The sequence below is a fragment of the Chiloscyllium plagiosum genome, unplaced genomic scaffold (assembly GCF_037043375.1).
Source record: "Chiloscyllium plagiosum isolate Xiang-an unplaced genomic scaffold, Cpla_swu_hap1 HiC_scaffold_14, whole genome shotgun sequence".
Taxonomy (NCBI): domain Eukaryota; kingdom Metazoa; phylum Chordata; class Chondrichthyes; order Orectolobiformes; family Hemiscylliidae; genus Chiloscyllium; species Chiloscyllium plagiosum.
This window is the reverse complement of record NW_028270152.1, coordinates 58,555,147-58,570,344: the sequence shown is the minus strand read 5'-3', so window position 1 is coordinate 58,570,344 and position 15,198 is coordinate 58,555,147. Positions and strand designations below refer to the sequence as shown.

Genomic DNA, 15,198 nt, shown 5'->3' with positions numbered 1-15,198 from the left:
AAATGAAACCTGTCAGTTTTTGCTGTATTTAGCATTTTATTTTGGATATGAAAACATCACTTATCTAAATGCAGTGGTTATTTATTGTGCGACATAAGTCAGTGCTGGGTCACTGCAAGAGCAGTTTTGTTCACCTCACTCCTTTATCCTTTCACTGTCGACCTGGATTTTTTTTTCTCTTCAAGTAATGTATTTTACTTCAAGTAATTCTCGAATCCCCTTTTGAAAAGCCACAGTAGAGTCTGCTTCCATTGCACACTCAACCAGGTCCTAACCACCTGCTGCCTTGAATAACTTTGCCCCATGTTGCATTTGGATCTTTTATCATTCACCTCAAATCAGGGTTCTCTGGTTCTCAACCTTTCCACCAATGAAAACAGTTGTTCCTCGTGGACTGACCGGGTCTCTCAGGATTTTGAATTCCTTTCTCGAATCCCACATCAAATGTCCCTCATTGGGATTACAGCCACATCTTCTCCAGTCTAACTGCAAACACCCTCATCCTTGGAATCATCTTTTTCTCTGCAAATCTTTCACATCTGTTCTAACGTCTGTAGGCAGAATTAGACACATGGCTGAGGCCAACCCAGTGTGTGATTTTCATTTTAGGTTTGTTTATGCCTTGCTAACTGCTTTGTCAATTTACCTTACCACCTTCAACGATTTCTGCACAGACATCCAGAATCCTCCTGCTGTAACACTCCATTTAGAATCGTAACATTTATCTTGTATCACCTACCCTCAGTGCTGTTCTACCACAGTGTACTACTTAAATGTTTTTCAGTAAAAAATTTAATTTGCCACATTCCATCAGTAGGTCTATGGCCTTTGAAATCCATCACTGTCTTCTTCCCAAGTTCACAATCCTTCCAAGATTTCTGTCAGCTGGAATTATGAATTTTGAAATTATGTTGCTGCAGACACAAGTGAAGCACATTAATAAAAAGAAAAACAATGCCCTGATATCAATCCCTGGGAACCCCACTCTATAGTTTCCTCCAGTTTGACAAACAACAGTTCATTGCTACTTTCCATTTCCTGTCACTCAGCCAGATTTGTGCACTTGTGGCAGGGTCTTTTTTGGTCTGCAGGAATAAAATAAGTCGTACACTGAATGGTGCAGATATTATGGTCAGTGGCAAAGTGATGTCTCTAAACATTTACCTCAGGTACCATAATTTTTACATCTTCAGTTTCAATTCAATTCTGAGGAATTAATCACTTCTGGTAAAATTAGCTTTTTAAGGTTGAGTGTGTTTGTTTGGTCGTACTTATTGAATTGAATGCAATTGAAAACTCACTTGCTCTGGAATGCTGCATTCTTAATGTTTTCTTCTATTTTGGACTATTGTGCTAGTATGTCAAGTTCAGATCACTGCATTGATTTCACATATATTTCTACACATAGTCCTGAGTTCTTCTTGTTGCTTGGATAACTGAAGCAGAACCTCCCTAATTTTGTGTTTAATACACTTTGCAATAAATGATAACATTCTATTAGCTTTCCTAATTACTTGTTGTAGCTGCAGATTAATCTTCAGTGATGCATGCAGTGCTCAGCAAGATCCTTCTGCATCTCAGAGCTCCGAAATCTCTCACTATTCAGATAACATACTTCCTTTATATTCTTCATGCCAAATTGGACAATGTTCATATTTTCTGACATTGTACTTCACTTGTTGTCTTTCTTTCTATTCACTTAACTCAGCTATATATTTTTGTATCCTCCTTATGTCCTATCCACAAGTTACTTTCCTGTCTGTCTTTGTGTCATTAGCAAATTTGGTAACAATACTCTGTTCCTTCATCTAAATTATTTATATGAATTGTAAACAATTGATAGTCCACACACATCCCTGTGAATCTCTACTATTTCCATCTTGCTAACCAGAAAAAAACCCAATTATGATTACTCTTTGCTTTTCGTTCATCAACTAAATGTATGTTTTTTCGCTGTATCGTGTACCTTTACTTTCTGCAATAAATTTTGATTTGGCACCTTGTCAAATGCCTTCTGCAAATTAAAGTGAACAGCCACCAGTTCCACTTAATCCATTGCACCGTTTTGCTCTTGTGCTACAAGCATCACTGTCCCAGCCACATTTGTTGCTCATTCCTAATTGAGAAAGACTGCTAGAAGCGATTTCAACATTTTTGACAACAAAACAATGAAGGAACAGTCATATGTTCTGAGGTTCAGGATGGTCTTTGAGTTGGAGGGGAGCCTGCAGATGGTGGTGTTCCCATTCATCTGTGCATCTAGGTGGTAGAGGCGATGAGTTTGGAAGATGCTGTTGATGGAGGCTTGGTGAATGACTGCAGTGTGTCTTACAGATGGTGCACACTGTTGTCACTCTGCATCAAAGTTGGCGGGAGTCACCATTTAAGGTGCTGGATAGGGTTCGATTCAGAAGGTCTGATTATTCTTGAATGTTGGGCTGTTATCCCTGCACCTTCTCGAGTGTTTCTGGAGCACACTTCTCCAGGGAATTGGAGAGTGTGTCAGATCTCTCCTGATTTAGATCAAAAGGCTTTAGGGAGGCATCTGCTCTGCTTTTTTTGGCACACTATTTATGTAGCTGGTCCAGTTCAGTTTCGCGTCAATGGTAACCCTCCCAGGATTTTGATGGCATTGTTTCGGTGAAGATAATACCACGAGGAGGCGAATGATTCTCTTTTATGAAAATTATTATCCTCTGGCACTTATCTGGCTGGAACATTAGTTGCTACTTAGTAGGAAACCCCACTAAAGGGTGATCTGGAACTGCTATCATATTCAAGCAGAAAGCCATTTTGCAATTGGGAGGCCACTTTGGAGCCACAAAACTGCCTCAGCAAAGAGATTGAAGTTGGCCTCTAAGAAAAGGCCTTAATAGAACTTAATAGACATCATTGGCTATGTGAGCTGAGAGTGTCAGTAGTCCTGATACTTCACCTCCTGAGAAATGGACCAAGGGTAGCATGGAGCTCAGGACTTAGGCAGGACCTGCGACAATGGTTTTAGCACCAACCTACCTCTGTTTGGGGCTGAGGATCCAGCTCAAAGTCTTTGCTGCTCATTTGCTCGGATCAAGATAAACACTCAATGAATTGTCCATCTGCTTTGCATTTCACTGTTTTTTCTCCCTATTTCGTACTTGATCAGTGCATTATTAATGCACAAATCTGCCTTTTTTTGAGTAGAGTCTGAGTTGATGAATTGCGTTAAAAGGAAAACCTTCGTATTTTCTGTCAATTAGATTTCATATTTGCTTTTCATATATTCCTGCAAATGGTTCTAAATTCATCTTGTTGCAATGTTTAATGAATCGCTGTTTCAGTTCAAATCAATTCATCATTATTTACTTGACACTGCTACAGCATTATAATTGCTGACTTTTAGTTCAATCTCATAAGCTCCAAGAACAGATGAGCCAGATACTTTTAATTTTCTTTTGGTAATTAATTTGAACAGAATCGCTAGGATTTATGTGCACATTTTTTCAATCGTAAAATTAGCTAGTGAGCCCTTCTGATTACCTGGACTGCATTTTAATAATTTTGATGATCAGCAGATTTAAAAGTAAAATCATGTGATGGAACATATGAAAGCAGGGTAGTTGAACAGAGGTAAATCTTGGCTTCCTTTCTAACTTCCATTGGAAATATGAGTTGAGTTGTATATTGACCAGCTGCTTTTGCCAACCACACTTTCCTGTGTAATAGACATAACATCTGCTTATTTTTTTGCTTTTGAACAGCTATATCATCTTCCAGTCTGTGGGATTTTTATACTCTCTTGAGCAGTATGAGATTTTGTCTTTATCCTACTGAGAGATTGATCAAATGAAACCAGAAATGGCCATCTTTATCCATTCTGTTTAATGAGATGTGTATTCCACATTTATTGCACATAATGCATTTTTAAAGTATTTTGAGAAGTTATGCATATACCACAGAAAATCTGATCAAACCAGACCAGTTACTAAAACTTCAATAATAAATTAAAATCTCAATTATTGTTCTCAGTATATTGATATTCACCTAGCCTTTCATTGAAGTCTTGACCTGTGACTGCAGAAATAAATTAAATTGCTGACTATATGTTTAATATTTGCAGATCTTATAATTGATGTTATCTTCATGATGGCATCTCAGTTACAGTGCAGAAAAAAAGAAAATCAATTGAACACATCTAGTACCATCGATTCAAACATGAAATTACTTTTGCAATTGTGATTTGATTAATACAGCCAAGAGTGTGTTATTACTCAATCAAAGTTTTATAGTAGACGATGCTGTGGGAGTAAATAGATGAAGGTAGAAATTAATATATGTTGTAATGGATTTGCACCAATAAAATATGGAAATAAGGGGCTAATGTTTGAAACACATCTCCTAATTAACAACAGGCAAATTTGACTGCCGAGCAGAAAATGAAAACAATTATTATTTTAAACTGGCATTTTAATCTGACTAATTAAAAATTTAAAATTGGATTGAGGATGGCAATGCTGAATTGAGAAAAATCTGAACAGAGAATGTGACATGCATGTTCCATCCCATTTTCCCAGCTTCACAGCAGCATATTTTCCTTAGAAAACTGCTGGACGCTGCTTAAGGTGAGGTATACCATGATTGACTGAATGTAGAAACAGGAGAGTGCTAGCATTCCATTTTGAGCTCTCTCTCTCTCTCTCATTCACCTTGCCCTGCTCTCCAGGCTATATCAAAGACCCATTACCACTGGTTCAGAGAGTCCACATTAATCCCTTCCAAAGATCCAATAAGGTACCATGTTACTTTAACGTGGGCATCATGCCAGAATAGTCTGCTACCTTGCCATCTGTTTCGAGTGCAAATCTCTTCCAACTGTCCTTTCTGATTGGTCAGATAACCTGGATGTGATATGCCAATTCACAGGACAGTGAAAGAGCAATGGCACAGCGCTATGGATTCAGATCGGTTCAGGACTTACTCTCAATCATTTGAGAATTCTGCAATAGTCCCTGAAATACATACAGTTAGATATCAATTGCTGTTTAATATTAACTAAAGGCCAATTATTGTTTTAAACGAGCATAGAGACATATTTGGAATTTTCCCCCTGTCTTATGGCTTAAACTATTTCAGTTTCAACTTCAGATTTGGGAAGAATTCCGCGTGTCTCCCTGCCATGAAATATCATTTCATCCCCGAGTTTTATTTCTAGTTTAACTTGTTTACAACACAATAAAACTTCAGTTAGTTTCAAACCTTAATCTCGGGTTCTGTTTCAATATCCACATTTATATTTACCATTCATAGTAGACACTGTATTGCTCTACTTGTGCTAAGTAAATGAGTTCCCTGGGGCTGAATTTTATTTTTTTGCTTTGTCTAAGTGAAAGTTCTATCGAGTTTTTTGAAAGTATTTTCATGGTGAAGCTGAACCAGTTTTCTCACTGTATTGGATCTAACCTGTTTCATTTACCAACAAACCCCACTCTCCACCCAGATTATGTTCCTCATCTCTGATTCCAATCCCATCTTACCATCTGCCTATTTCTGGAATAATGTGCTAATGCCAGGATATCCCAGAATGCACTGACATCCCTTGACCACATACCTTTCTTAAAGAGCCATTGTTTACCCAGGTAAGCACTGTCAGTCAGGAGCGGCCCCGCATGGTTCCCCAGATATGGGAGACAGGGGGATATTGGTACAGTGTTGTACAGCCAGAGACCTGGAGCACTTGCTGGATAGGATAATGCACAGGCAGGACTTACCCATCCTCCAGGAATAATCATAAAGAAATTTAACAAATAATAATCCTCTCAATTGACAATTTGCTGCTGCCTCATGAGAAACTCACCATCTCATTTGTTAAAAGTAGAAAGATGCTCTCAACACCAACAGAGGTCTCCTCGGACACTTCACATGATTCTGTCACATAGTCAGACCCAAATTAGATTCCAAACGCAGTTCTGGCATTCTGAAAAAGCATCACTGGACATGAAATGCTAACTTTTCTTTCTCTCCACAGATGCTGCTGGACCCAGCTGAGTTTTCCAGCAATTTCTGTTTTTGTTCCACATTAGATTCTGCCTTGAATTTGGGTGCAAAGTTTATTTTTAACATTGTTCACCTGGCTTTGAGCATTTAATATCTCGTATAATAGTCATGAGAGTTATAGTTGACAAGCAATGGGGAGGCAAAGGCTGAGACATATTACTATGAGACTATTAATCCAGACGGGGGGAGAAAGTGAGGACTGCAGATGCTGGAGATTAGAGTCGAGTTTGTGGTGCTGGAAAAGCACAGCAGGTCAGGCAGCGTCCGAGGAGCAGGAGAATCAACGTTCCGAACACAAGCTCTTCATCAGGAATCAGCCCTGATGAAGGTCTTACATCCGAAACGTCAGTTCTCTTGCTCCTCGGATGCTGCCTGACCTGCTGTGCTTTTCCAGCAACACGCAAGAAGGTGCAAAATTTGACTTACTCTTGTGAAATAAGGCAGGACAGGTGACTGAGGTATCAGTGGGGCCAGTGGGGTCACTTTGGGGCCAGTGACCATAATTCTATTAGTTTTAAAATAGTGCTGGAAAAGGATGGACCAGATCTAAAAGTTGAAGTTCTAAATTGGAGGAAGGCTAATTTTGAAGATTTTAGGCAAGAACCTTTCAAAAGCTGATTGGGGGCAGATGTTCACAGGTAAAGGGACAGCTGCACAAGAGTCCAGAGACAATATATTCCTGTTAAGGTGAAAGGAATGCTGGATGACTAAAGAAATTGAGGGTTTGGTTAAGAAAAAGCAGGAAGCATATGTCAGATCAAATGAATCCTTAGAACAGTATAAAGGCAGTAGGAATATACTTAGAGGGAAATCAGGAGGGCAAAAAGGGGATATGAGATAGCTTTGGCAAAAAAAAGTTAAGGAGAATCCAAAGGGTTTTTACCAATACATTAAGGATGAAAGGGTAACTAGGGAGAGAATAGGGCGCCTCCAAGATCAGCAAGGCAGCCTTTGTGTGGAACCTCAGGAAATGGGAGAGATACTAAACGAGTATTTTCCCATCAGTGTTTACTGTGGAAAAGGACATGGAAGATATAGAATGTAGGGAAATAGATGGTAATATCTTGAAAAACATTCATATTACAGAAGAGGAAGTGCTGGGTGTCTTCAAATGTATAAAAGTGGATAAATCCCCAGGACATGATTAGGTGTACCCTAGAACTCTGTGGGAAGCTAAGGAAGCTGGGCCCCTTGCTGAGATATTTGTACAATTGATAGTCACAAGTGAGGAAGATTGGAGGTTAGCGATCGTGGTGCCACTGTTTAAGGAAGGTGGCAAGGACAAGCCAGGGAACTATGGACCAGTGAGCCTGACATCGGTGGTGAGCAAGTTGTTGGAGGTAGTCCTGAGGAACAGGATATCCATGTATTTGGAAAGGCAAGGATTGATTAGGGATAGTCAACATGGCTTTGTGTGTGGGAAATCATGTCTTACTTCTTCAAAAAACTCAATCAAATTTGTAACAAAGTGGAATGATGAGGTTAACGTGATCTATATGGGCTATATGGGCTTCAGTAAGGTGTTCAACAAGGTTCCCCATGGGAGACTGGCTACCAAGGTTGGATCTCATGGAATACAGGGAGAACTAGTCATTTGGATACAGAACTGGCTCAAAGTTAGAAGACAGAGGGTGTTGGTGGAGGGTTGCTTTTTAGACTGGAGGCCAGTGACCAGTGGAGTGCCACAAGGATCGGTGCTGGGTCCACTACTTTTCAACATTTATATAAATGATTTGGATGCGAACATAAGAGGTATAGTCAGTAAGTTTGCAGATGACACCAAAATTGGAGGTATAGTGGACAGTGAAGAAGTTACCTCAGATTATAAGGGGATCTTGATCAGATGGGCCAATGGGCTGAGACGTGACAGATGGAGTTTAATTTAGATAAATGTGAGGTACTGCATTTTGGTAAAGCAAATCTTAGCAGGACTTATACACTTAATGGTAAGGTCCGAGGGAGTGTTGCTGAAAAAAGAGACCTTGGAGTGCATGTTCATAGCTCCTTGAAAGTGAAGTTGCAGTTGGATAGGAGAGTGAAGAAGGCATTTGGTATGCTTTCCTTTATCGGTCAGAGAATTGAGTACAGGAGTTGGGAGGTCATGTTGCGGCTGTGCAGGACATTGGTAGGGCCACTTTAGGAATATTGCATGCAATTCTGGTCTCCTTCCTATCGGAAAGATGTTGTGAAACTTGAAAGGGTTCAGAAAAGAATGTTGCCAGGGTTGGAGGATTTGAGCTATAGGGAGAGGTTGAGTAGGCTGGGGCTGTTTTCCCTGGAACATCGGAGGCTGAGGGGTGACCTTAGAGAGGTTTATAAAATCATGAGGGGCGTGGATAGGATAAATAGACAAAGTCTTTTCCTTGGGGTGGGGGAGTCCAGAACGTGAGGGCATAGGTTTAGGGTGAGAGGGGAAAGATATAAAAGAGACCTGAGGGGCAGTTTATTCACACAGAGTGTATGGAATGAGCTGTCGGAGGAAGTGGTGGAGGCTAGTAGAATTGCAACGTTTAAAAGGAATCTGGATGGGTATATGAATAGGAAGAGTTTGGAGGGATATAAGCTGGGTGTTGGCAGGTGGAACTAGATTGGTTTGGGATATCTTGTCGGCATGGACGGGTTGGACCAAAGGGTCTGTTTCTGTGCTGTACATCTCTCTGACTCTATTAATCCAGAGAACCCAGGAATGTTCTAGGGACCTGGGTTTGAATCCCACCATGGCAGATGGTAGAAATTGAATTTAATGAAATTCAGGAATTAGAAGTCTAATGATGACCTTGAATCCCTCGTGGTTTGTTGGAAAAAACAATCTGGGAAACTTTCCAATCTTACCTGGTGTGGCCTATGTGTAACTCCAGACCGACAGCAGTGCCCTCTGGGCAATTAGGGATGGGCAATAAATACTGGCCTTGCCAGCAGCAACCACATCCTGTGAATGAATTAAAAAAGCAGAAAAAATGAATATACTATATTGAGTTAGATTAAAAAGAAGCTGCCTTTAAGTTATAATATTCCACTAGTCAAACACCCTTTGTCAACATTTCAGTGATTATATTGTAATTGTATCATAGATTTGCTTATCATCTGACCAATTCATTTTTTTTAAAAAAGCAACGTAACAAAAATTTTCATTTTTGGTAGCAGTGAATCTCATTTTGCTTTCAATTTGTCTACGTATAAAATATAAATGAGAAGTACTTGCATCAATCAGAGTTTTAATTTGCATTTGAATGTTTTTTTCTTACGATTTCTGAAGCTACCTGTCATTCAGCTTTGGTTGTTTCAGTTACAGTGGATTTAAGAGTTAGCTAGTGCTCCCCAATGGCATTTGTTAATTATGCAATCCATACTTTTGGGAAAAGCTGTTTGGCTTTAAGACAGCTCTTACAATTGATCGTGAAATAGCATTGACCATCTCAGATCTACCATCTTTCAGATTGGACATTAAATCAATGTCCTTTCTGTCTGTTTCATTTGGTCGTTAGAGATTCAAAGTCTCAAGACTGTATTCAAGGAAGAGCAAAGACTTCTCTTGTTTTTACGGCCAACATTGCTTACTCAGCCAATGCGACCAAAACAGATGAGTTTGCCATTCAGATCTTTGTTGGTTTTGGTGCATTATTGTGTATACAAGCCATTTCTTATTGGCAAGCGCTTTGAGAACTCAGTTAGAATCTTGATCAGAAATTGCAAAGATCCAAATCATTTGACACAAGTTATGACACAAGTGTCAGTTTAGACAAAGCATATAATACATTGAAGGTAGAAAACGACGATCTTCAAAATTGAGTGTAAATTTCCTACTTATGTAATCTAGTACTTGTGTATTTATCAGATAAATATGGTTGGCAACAGTAGCTGTTACAGTGAAACCAGAGAATCACTATAACTTCAGAATCACAGAGGTATTACAATGTTAGTGCATTCCATTGCCGAACAACTCGGTGTGTGAGAAAGGTTTCATTCTCACATCACTCTTGCTTCTTTTACAAATCATTTTATATTTATGCACTCTTGTTCTGTTCATTTTACAAGCAGAAACAGCCTCTCCCTATCTCCTCTGTTCAAACCATTCAAGATTTTGAAAACTTTTATCAAATCTCCTCTCAGCTACCTTGTCTTCAGGGACACCAGTCCCAGCTTCTTCAATAAACCCTCACAGCTGATGTTTCTCATTGTTGGAACTGTTCTTATGAATCGCTTCTGCATACTAACCAATGCATTCATATATTTCCTATAATGGGAGAAGTGTATGCAATACTCCAGCTGAGGTCCAAGAAGTGTCTTAAACAAGTTTAACATCTCTGCCTTGCTCTTGTACTCTATGCCCCTATTAATAAATCTGGGATTACTGCATGCTTTATTAACTGCTCCCTCCAACTGTTCTGCCACCTTTAATGATCTGTGCACATATACAGCCAGGTCACTCTGCTCCTGCACCCCATTTAGAATTGTGTCCCCTATCTTATGTTGCCTAATAATGTTCTTCCTACTAAAGTGCATCAATTACACTTCTCTTCATTGAACCTCTTCTGCCATCTATCTGCTCACCCCAGCACTATCCGATGTTCTTGTGGAGATTCGTGTTGTCGTCTTCACATTTTGCAATCTCCAAAGTTGCATGTCATTTGCAAGCTTTGAAACTGTCCCCTTCACACCAAGATGCAGATCATTAATATACGTGAGAAAAAGCAAAGCACTAAGATGAGCCCCTGAGAACTCTACTACAAACTGTCCTCTAGCCCGAAAAATATCCATTGATACTTCCATTTATATCACTCAGTCAATTTTCTATCCATGTTGCTATTATACTGTTATATCATGACTGAAACTTATCTCACAGGTCTATTTTGTAGCACTGAATCAAATGCCTTCTCGAAATCCATGTGTACTACGTCAACAGAATTATTCTCATCAAGACTTTTTATCATTTCTTGAAAAAAACTCCCAACATGTTAGTTGAGCAACATTTCCCCTTTAGAAACCCATGCAGACGCTTCCTAATCAATGTGACTGCTAATTTTATCCTGAATAATTGCTTTCAGAAGCTTCCCCACTACTGAAGTTGAACGAGTTGTTCTTATAATCTCTGGAATTATCTTCACAGCCTTTCTTGAGCAAGACAGTAATGTTTGCAATTCTTCAGTCATCAGGCAGCTCCCCACCCCAAACTGCAGGAGAACTTCTGTCTGCATTTTCTTCAATTTCTTTAGATGCATCTCATCTGATCCCAGTGCTTGGTCAACTTTAAGTTCTATCAGTGTATTCAAGATTTCTTCCTTGTTAATTTTGGTCCTGTCTCATGACAGTTTCCTCCTCTGTCACCATGGCCTGGCTGACACCTCTTTTGTGATGAGAAGTGAAATGATTCATTTAATACCTCAGCCATGCCACCTTCTTCCATGTTTTGATCTCTAATTAGCCCTCCTTCAACCAGGGAACTTTGGATTTGTTTGTCCTACCTTTCCCATTTGAGGGAATATACCTCAATTCTGTCTAAACCACCTGATCTCTAAAGGTAGTCCATTGTTCACTCACATTTTTTCTCTTCAAACTCTTGTCCCAGTCAATCCTGCTCAGTACTATATTGAAGTTAACTCTTTGCCAATGGATATTTATTGCGCTGGATTGTTGCATATGATTCTCCAGCACCATCCAGAACCTCGATGCAATGATTGCTATCATCCAAATGTTCCTCCGCTGACACTTAATCTGTTGGCCCACATTATTTCCAGGAACCAGGTGTACCAGTGAATCCTTTCTTGATGTACTGGACACATATTGCTGAAGGAAACTCTCCTGAACACCATCGAGCAACACTTGCTCCTCACTGCTATTACACTGCTAATATCCCAGTCTGTATTTGGGTAACTGAAGTTCTCTATTTTTACTGTTCTGTGATGCTGGCATTTAATTCTGTAATTTACAATATAATTCTAGCCTTTTTATTCATTAGCTCCAACCAAATTGACTCTTCCCTTGATCCCTCAGAGCTATCCTCTTTTTCCATCATGCTGTCACGCTCTCCTTAACCAATATTGCGACCTTTTCGCCTTTCCTTCCTTTTCTATCTTTACGGAACAACTTATGCAAAGGAATATTGAACACTCAGTCTTGCCCTTCCTTGAGTTATTTCCAAATGGCAATCCGTGTCTGTAACTCCCCAGGATGATTTACTATAGCAAATAACAATAGCAAGGTGTTGGAAATGTTTCCCTTGTTCCTGCAGTAAGTAACAAAAAAAACTAAAATAATTGCACAAAAGATAAATGAAAATATTATACAGCTGTTTGTTTTTTTTCACTTACATTTTGTTGATGAAATAGGTCATAAACCAGTGAACTATTTGCCTTGCATAGCAATGAGTTTTATTTGAATGTGTTATATGCTTTGATTTTATGCTAACCTCAACTGGCACAGATCCTTAGAAAGGTAAGACAATAAATGTTTATGTTCTGTTAGCTTGATATATTTTTTCATACTTTTATTGTCGATTTCATTTTTTCCTCACACATCAATTTTTTGTGCTGTCAGTGAGTCATTGTCATAATATTTCCCTCTGTTTGAAGCCTCCGTTTGAGATTTAAAGATTCAGTTTCAGTCACGATCTGAGTAAGTTAAAGTGTGACATGGCACTTTTTCACCCCACAACTTGGTTGTGTTTGCAACCCATTCTAAAATTTCAAATTTTAGGCAGCACACGGTCACTAATCAAAAGGCTGCATTTGCTGATGCCACAACTGAGAAGCGACAATCTTTGGACACAGGTAATATCGCTCCCAGTGTTATCCCACACAGCTGCCTGCAGGAAAGATAGTGAAGGTGGAGGGAAGATAGAAAAGGACACATAATACTCTCCTGTTACACTTCTCTCCTCACTCAGTCCTTCAGCCCCTTGATGTTCTCTCCATCTCTCATTTCTCCCATTCATATACTGCCGTTCCACTACTCTGTTCTGCTTGTCTGGCAATGTGAGTGACAAGAGGAGAAACAGGAACGGCTATGGCAGGAAGTCTGAGGGAGTGGAAGGGGCTGCAGGAGGAAGTGGAGGGAAGTACAAAAACATGGGAGCAGGTGTAACGAAGTTTTCAAGGGCTTTGGGAGGAAATGACATGGGACAGCAGAAGGGTAACTGGTGAGAAATCACTAAAGGAGACAAATGAAAGCAAAACGGAGCAGTAGGGGGCCATTGATGAGCGATGGGGAAGAGAGGAAGAGGCAAAACAGAGTGGAAATACAAGGGATTTACATAAAATATCCCAGGGAGTGAGAGGGAGAGGTTAAATTAGTTGGGGATGGGGGGCAGTGTGAAGCTGCAAGAGGATTGGGAGAGAACAGAGAAAGCAAAAAGGAACCAGGATAATAGGCAGACTATGGCAGGAGCCAAGGTTTCAGGAATTGCTGTTGGAAAGCTGTGTGTGGACTGGAGGATGGAGTGGTCGCTAAATTTCAGGTGTTCTTTTTTTCCATTCAGCAGCACTGTTTATAGTGTACTGAATAGTTGCATTTCATTTCACAATTAATGTCCTATCAGTCTACACTTGTTCATCAATAAAGTGATGCAAGGTGCCATCAACAATGCTTCAACAATATCATATGTTCAGCAATAACCTTCTCTGACACTCATTAGGTTCCACCAAGGCAACTCAGCACCAGACCATATTACAGCATTAGTTCAAACATGGACAAAAGAGCTAAATTTCAGCGCTCAATCAGAGTCACTGCCCTTAACATCAAGGCCACATTTGACCTTGTGTGGCATCAAGGAGCCCTAACAAAACTAGAGTAAATGGGAATCGGGGTGGGCGGGGGGGGGGCTGCAGGATGGGGAATTCTCTGATGGCTGGAGTCATACCTGGTACATGGAAAGATGGGTATGGTTGGTAGAGATCAGTCATCTCAGCTCTACACATCTCACCACGGATTCATTGGGACAATTTCCTGAGCCCAATCATCTTCATCTTCAGCTGCTTCGCCAATGACCTTCCCTCCATCAGACAGTTGGAAATAGGGGCATTTGCTGATGATTGAGCGATGTTTAGCACCAATTGCAAACTTTTCAGATACTGAAGCAATCCATGTCCAAATACAGCCAGACCCGGACAATATTCTGGGCTGCCAAAAGGAAAATTATATTTGTGTCACACGAGTGCCAGGCAATGACCATCTCCGACAAGCAGCCTAACCATCATCCCTTGACATTCAATGGCTATCAGTGAATCCTGCACTCTCTATATCCTGGAAGTTACAATTAACCAGAACCTGAGGTGGATTAGCCATACACACAGTGTTGCAGCAAGAGCAGATTAGAGATTGGGAATCCCACAGCGAGTACTTCCTGACCTAACTGACCCTAACAACCATGTACAAGGCACAAGTCAGAAACTCCCTGCTGACCTGAATGGGTACAGTTTCAGCATTACAGAAGAAGCTCAACAATATTCAGTACAAAGCAAGCTACTTAATTGGCAACGCATCCACAAACAGTCCCTCCCTTCACCACTGATGCTCAGTAGCAGCAGTGTGTATCCATCTACAAGATGCACTGCAGAAATTCACCAAAACACCTCAGATAACACCTTTGAAACCAAAACAACGACCACTGAGAAGGACAAGGGGCAACAGGTATATATGAACATCACCTGCAAATTCCCTTTCCAGTGACTCACCATTCTGCCTTAGAAACATGTTGCCGTTCCTTCAGTGTCGTTTGGTCAAAGTGCTGGGACCGCTCCCTATGATGGTATTGTGGATGTACCTACATCAAAGAGACTGCAGTAGTTCAAGAAGACAGCTCACTACCACCTTCTCAAGGATAGATGGGGCTAAGCAATAAATGCTGACCCAGCCAACGAAACCCACTTCCCATGAATGAATAAAAGTAAAATCATCAGATGGCTTGAAAGATATTTATAAGCTTAATTCTGCAACGGTGCCTCAGGGAGGTTATTTATCACACCAAGGTCTGTACACTGATTTAACAATGAAGTTGGATGGAGCTGGATTTTCCTTTTCATGGTGAAGAAATGACACAACTTATTGGTCCAGAAATTCCTCTCAAGGTCAAAAGTCATATTTCCAATCCTGCTCAGCCAAATAAAATTGTTAAGTACTTGATCAATTCTACCCTGGAAGTTCCTGTACAGGAGCCCCTGTAGCTTTTTT

At 40.2% G+C, this 15,198-nt stretch overlaps 1 protein-coding gene across 13 annotated transcripts in view; it reads left to right on the top strand.

The window, feature by feature from the left end:
* Positions 1 to 15,198, top strand: part of chl1b (cell adhesion molecule L1-like b) — a 900,313-nt gene that overhangs the window by 867,808 nt on the left and 17,307 nt on the right. The window lies entirely within an intron of this gene.